This window comes from Asterias rubens, chromosome 14 (assembly GCF_902459465.1).
Source record: "Asterias rubens chromosome 14, eAstRub1.3, whole genome shotgun sequence".
Classification (NCBI taxonomy): Eukaryota; Metazoa; Echinodermata; class Asteroidea; order Forcipulatida; family Asteriidae; genus Asterias; species Asterias rubens.
Genome location: NC_047075.1, coordinates 4,408,465 through 4,414,876, shown reverse-complemented (window position 1 = coordinate 4,414,876; position 6,412 = coordinate 4,408,465). Strand labels below are relative to the sequence as shown.

General features: G+C 37.3%; 1 long non-coding RNA gene across 1 annotated transcript in view; it reads left to right on the top strand.

Annotated features, from left to right (window-relative positions):
• The first annotated feature begins 1,930 nt into the window (after window positions 1-1,930).
• LOC117299314 overlaps window positions 1,931-6,412 on the top strand; it is a 31,485-nt gene continuing 27,003 nt past the window's right edge. The window contains exon 1 of the long non-coding RNA XR_004520060.1: window positions 1,931-2,360. This is a non-coding gene — a long non-coding RNA (uncharacterized LOC117299314). The remainder of the gene's footprint in view (window positions 2,361-6,412) is intronic.

The following is a 6,412-nucleotide window of genomic DNA, read 5'->3' as shown; positions in this document are numbered from 1 at the left end:
GTTGCAAACAAACAAAACATACCATTATTTTAGGCGTTGCGTTAACGCAGCACCCCATAATGACTCCTCAAGCATTTCCATTTCATGTGCCATGACTCCCATTTGACTTCTCGTCTTTTCTAACTGAAGTGTTGTGTCCCTCAGGGCTTCACTTAACTTTTCTTGGTTGGCCGACAGTGCAAACTGCAGGTGATCTACCTTCCGTATATTATTGGCCATTAAAACTTTGAGCTCTTTCACCAGATCCTGTGTGTTTCTCCGCTCCGAGTCAACAGAAGTTAGGTAGTTTTCTACTATAAGCCTCAACTCATCTACCTTACTACTTGTATAGCACATGAATCCGTCTTCTGATTGCTGGATGCTTCAACCAGTAGAACAACTTTAGACTTCACGACCAGAACGATCAAGAGCGAACGGATAAACAACGCCATTTTGCTCAACTTTCAACACCACCTCCTCTCGTTGCGGTTGCTTTTTCAATGTATACTGGGAAATTTAATAGCCTGTCTGTACCCACAATTTAGGTTTGTTTTTCTTTCTGCAGTTTAGCTGACCTGGATTTTTAGAGAAAATATAAAGTGACACAAAAAAGAAACTGACTCAGGAACTCAGCCCTGGGAACGACCTTCAACCATGCAGACACTTGAACTTGGAAGAGGATTGGTTTTGGACTCGAGCCAGACCCGGATAAGCAGGTTTTTATAACAAACACCAAATATTGAACTAGATGAACTCTTCAATTTAGCAATATCAATGGTTTTCATTCTTCTGAGGTATGAAGTAATGTAATATTTTTGGAAGGGAGTTGGGTTCGTTATAGTTTTGACATATACAGGGCCCAAGTAAATAAACTCATTCAAAATGTTTGATTTGCAGGTTGTGACGTAGGTTTGTTGAGCAGTGGGGTGATGAGCGAAACAATTCGAGCGGGGGGGGGGTGGTTAGGTAGTTTTCTGCCCTCTAGTTTCAACTCGTCTACACCTTTCTATACTTGTATCTAGGGCCCAATTTCATAGAGCTGCTAAGCAAAAAGATTTGCTTAGCATGAAATTTCTTCCTTGGTTAAAACAGGATTACCAACCAAATTTCCACGTGATTTTCAGGATAAGCGAACAACAGCTTAATTATTACCAGTAACAAGCAATATGCAACAAACAAACATTTTGTTGGTAACCCTATTTTTATCAAAAAAAAAGAAATTTCATGCTAAGCAATATTTCGTGCTTAGCAGCTCTATGAAATTGGGCCCTGATCACATGGAACCGTCTCTGATTAGCCTACTTGAAGCTTCTACTTGTAGTTCAACGGCCTTCACGATGTCAGAACGACCAAGAGCGAATGGATACACAGCCCCATTCTGTGTTGAACTTTAACATTACTGATTTGAAGTTCAGTCTGTGCTGAAGTTCATTCTTTACTTTCTACTTTCTATTCTGTGTACTATTATTGATTGTATTGTTACTGAATGAATGCCAAAAAAAAAATTCAGAGCCGTGGTTCTTATGTGCTTTTCCGTGTGAGTTTCACGGACAACTTGCTCCGACCGCACAGCACTGAAATCCTCTCGCAATGTGCAGAAAATAGTCCCACTCCTGTAACTCGTTCTCAGTATTTCTAAATAATTAAGTGAAATAAAACTATTCAATTCTTCTTAATTGTTTCGGTGTCAGACCTCTTTAACTGTAACAACCTTTTTGTAAACAGTATTTACTATTTTATAGGGGTTCCAACGGAGTAAACATACCGCGTAGGAATACAAGAGTGAACCGCATTACAACAAATCTTAACGTTTTGCATTTTCATTTTGTTGTCTGCACACTTTGTGGAGTAGACAGAAATTACGTAATGCCCGTCATTGTCTGGGTTTCGTGACTGAAATTACGGCCATTCCAACCAACATTTTTGGCAGCTCATGTGGTGAATTGGATTCGTTGTTTGCTATAGATCAGACTTGAACAGTTTACAGTTGGAAAAAGGACATATACCACGCTGAATTTTGGAAGAGAAAATTTGCTGTTTCTGACGCTGTTTCACCTTGTCTTCCGGGACCACACTTACACAGAACACGCAAGGAAAATAGTCGGGCACCAGGCATGATTTAGGATGAATCTTTTCAAGCGAGGAATATCCGAACCTTTAAGTTTCTGTATGTGGATTTATGGCGAAGCAAACCAACAAGTTGAGATGGGTTTACATGGAATTTACTGTGTCTTCCCGGCTATGTTCGAGGAGGCCATTTTAAAGTCGACTTGTCGATTCTATGACAAAAGGCGGTGCGAGGATGTGAAGAGCACCCAATCAGCAAAGCTGGTTGTTTCCAATGATCGAATCCAAGGATTGGTCAACTCGACATGGAAATGGTGAGCTATTTTTCAATGGTATACCTTTGTTAAAGAAAGATTACATAAATTGTTTTTGCTAACAAACAGTTCTTGGCAGTGTAAGCATTGTAAAATCTTTCGTATGGCGCCAACACTTTTTCATTCGACATGAAAAAATACAGTTCCCAATTTACCTCAATAAAAAACTAGTGAAAAAGTGGTGGCGCCATACGGAAAGTTATCCAAAATGGAAGTTAGCATGTGTACATGTATTTATACGCGACTCCTCAAAACGTTGCTCTGTGTTTTTCGCCATTTCTATCTCAAAAACTTGACGACTAATGAAAAGAAATTTCTACAGATTGATATATTATTACACACACACCTTCATTCACAGTGAGTAAGGAGTTATCCAATAAACTTTATCAACAAACGTACCAAAAACTCTCGAAGACCCGTAAAGGCATGTGTCAAAATTCTCGGCAGATGTTAAAGAAACATAATTGTTTGACAACGGTGTCCAAATGTACCATGGCTTAAATTTTAGTAGACTTTTGACCAGACAAGTCTAGCAGTGTTGTCAAATTTGTGATCAAAAATGCATGTCCCCCCCCCCCCAGGAAAAAATTCCCATTGAGTCCCATTGATATTTTGAATGGGATTCAATGGGATTCCATTGTTTCAATGGGGTTCAATGGGATCCCCTGTGGATCCCATTAGATCCCGTTGAATATGTACCAAATTCCACACCAATCCCATTGAATCCCATTAATCCCATTCAAATTTTCAATGGGATCCCATTAAATCCCATTGATTTTTTTCAATGGGAATTTTTTCCTGGGGCCACTCTGTACTATCTTGAACATGAAACAATATTTATAATTGACTTTTAGTCTTAAAAATACCTTGTAGTTCTATTGGGTAACAACTATTACCCTAAAGACAGATGAGATAAAAAAATTTTCACAGATGTCTTTTTCCCTCCAATTTGATTCTGGTCTTGTGTTCACAATTCTGGTCCAGTCAATATTTTCTGATACAGCGGTCTTGTGGATTTTTTTTAACCCAAAGTCACTCCTTTGTACTAAAACTAGACAACATTGGCTCGTGCCAATCTATTGTTCAAGCCTCCAACCGCTTCCCATTGTTTGTACGCACCTGTTATTCAAACACTTGACAAAGGAAGAGAGGTCATGACCCTATAATCAGGTTAGTTTACTTGCAACGTTGCTCACATCTAACTCATCTATTGTTCACTACCCAGCCGAAGAATTTTATGTTAACCATGTTGCATCTGTAAACAAAGGGTAACAACTTAACAAGGTATTCAGACAGCTGAACGAAGTGTCCGGGAAAACAAAACTGTTTTTCCATGTTTTGTTGTTTTTTTTTTTTTTTGCGTTGTTGTTATGAGGACACCCAATTTAATTAACCAATTTATTAGTTAATCGAGCTCACTACCCGGCCGACGAATGTTAAGTACAAAACATTTCATCTCTAAACAAACTCAAGGCAATAGGGTAAAGCATTCACACAGCTGAACAACAAACATGTTTTACGCGAGTTTGTTTGCGTTATACGATGATCCCAAATTTAGTTAATTACTGCCTATATAGTCGTGGGGTCATGTGTTTAAAATTACAGGGCTGATGATGCTCAAATAATTTTATTACAGACAAACACAGTTTTTCCCCCATCCTTGCTTTTAGTTTATTGATTTGGCTTGCTTACTTTTTAACACTACAAAATATCTTAACAAAACATTATTTCGTCATGGCAATGCCCGTCCATAATAATGTAAACGTGAACTTGATACATCTTGACACTGTTTGGTAATGTGTGTGTTCTCTCAGAGGCCTGAGAAAGGTTTCAGGCGTGAAGTCTTTCTGAGGTTCAAATATATATTTAAGTGAGATATATTACCTCTTTCTTCTAAACCAAATAACTTCAGAGGGAGCCGTTTCTCACAATGTTTTAATGTCAATAGCTCGTCGTTACCAAAAATAGTTTTAAAGGAACGTTACAGAATGGGTAAGAAACAAAAATCGTGAAGATCACAGATTTACATCAAACTTACAAGGTGTAATGATGATGATAGTAGAAAACATCCCTTGAAATATTTATGTCTGTAATATCATATTTGATGAGAAATAAATATTCTTATATCGCGTTTGGAGTTTATCGCTCAGTGAGCGTTTTATTCATTTTTGTTTTGGCATCGATGCAATGCAAAATTTGTAATCGGTTTTTCACTATTCTCTCGTGACCCAGATGGCCGATCGATCTCAAACTTCTACAGGTTTGTCAGTTTATGTATATATGGTGGATTCGATAAAGTGCTTGCACTGACAGCAACTTCTTTGCTAGCAAAACCAATTCTGAAATGTTCCTTTAATGCTAACAATTACTTTGAGTAATTACCAATAGTGTCCAGCCGTACCGTAACATATAAACTGTGCAATGATTAATATTTATTTTTTAAATACGCATTTTTTATAAATACAAAAAAGTCAGACTGTAGAGGTCCGATGAGGCCATGTCCGATTTTAAATAAAGGTCTCCACCGGAGACTTCAGTATGGTTCAACTTGCTGGTTAAAGACATACTTGCATGAGACCGACAGCAAGTGTAGGGCCACTGATTTTCCGCGATCGCGGAAAACGGACGGAATTCGCGGAATCCGCCCTTTGAAACGGAAAACGGGATTTCAGAAAATTTGATTTTTTTTTTTTTTTTTTTTTTTTTTTTCTCTTGACGCCAAAACTATTGAAATTGCATTCTTTATTAAGATTCTTTTTGTTAAACTAAAAAGGCATCAGAAATCAGACCATTAAAAAGTACGAGATCGTAACCGTGGATCATTCTGTTCTACTTCACACCATCCTCAATGTTTACACACATGATGTACACACGTTGTTAACATGGTTAAGCGAAGGGCATTATTCGCGGCACGTTTTAAACATTTTTTGTTCACCCAAATTGCATTTTCTCCCTCTCTTTTACCAACAATAATACACAAACTAGCTTACCTATGATCTATAAGAACACATACAATGTTTTTTCATCTCGGAAAGGTCTAAAATAAAACCGTAAACTGTCAAAATTCTGTCGCCAAAGCGAAAACAAAATGGCTGACATTTTGTTTGTGGATGGAGAATGGTCACGTCCATAGACTTGTTCCCAAGTCTTTGATCATGCTGAAACAGCGCCCTCTTGTGGATACACTCCTGTCATTAGCCTACAATGTGGCTGATGCAGAGAATCAACTGCAGTTTTAGACTTGGAATCAAGTCTATCACATCATGTGCATTGATACTGCAGTCACAGTGCAACCTTTTTAGAACAGCAGTATACAAAATAATCCACAATTATAAAAAAAAGTATTTTTTTGAAATTTGTCAGTTCAAATGAACATTTTACGAAGTCAACAGTGCAACTTATCTCAAATTGATTTTTATAAGTGTGTCCCTGGGTATTAAACAACCTTTTATCTAATTAAAAAAACATGAAACGGAATTTTTTGTGCCTGAAACGGAATTCATGTTTTTGCCAAACGGAATTTGCACTTTTCTGAAACGGAAAATCAGTGGCCCTACAAGTGATCTTAATAATATTACAAATTTAAACATTAAAACAACAAGATTAAATAGCGTTCCCGTAAAAAATCGTTCAAGTTCCTAGTTAAAATAGGACTACAAAGAAGACATGTACCCCCCCATGGGCTTCACAATGATAGAATACAAAAAGGCAAACTGTGCTGTTTAATACAATTTTTATTTGTGGGTTATTGATTTGGTTGTTAATAAAACATCCATCTCAATAACATGTTTGTAATAAAAGTATGTCCCTTTATGCAATCTTTTCACTAGCCTACTACGATGATTGTCTAACTACTATTAAAAACTAGAATGTCTACATGAAAAACGCATTGCCAACAAAGTATCAATGCGACACAATCACTAATAAACATTCACTTATTACGGACCACCACCAACATTCGCTTTCGCACTCCAGTTATGAATTATTTTTCATGCATGGACTAAACTGCTCCGAATTTTAGGGGATTTCTCAAAAACTCTACAACTTTTGAG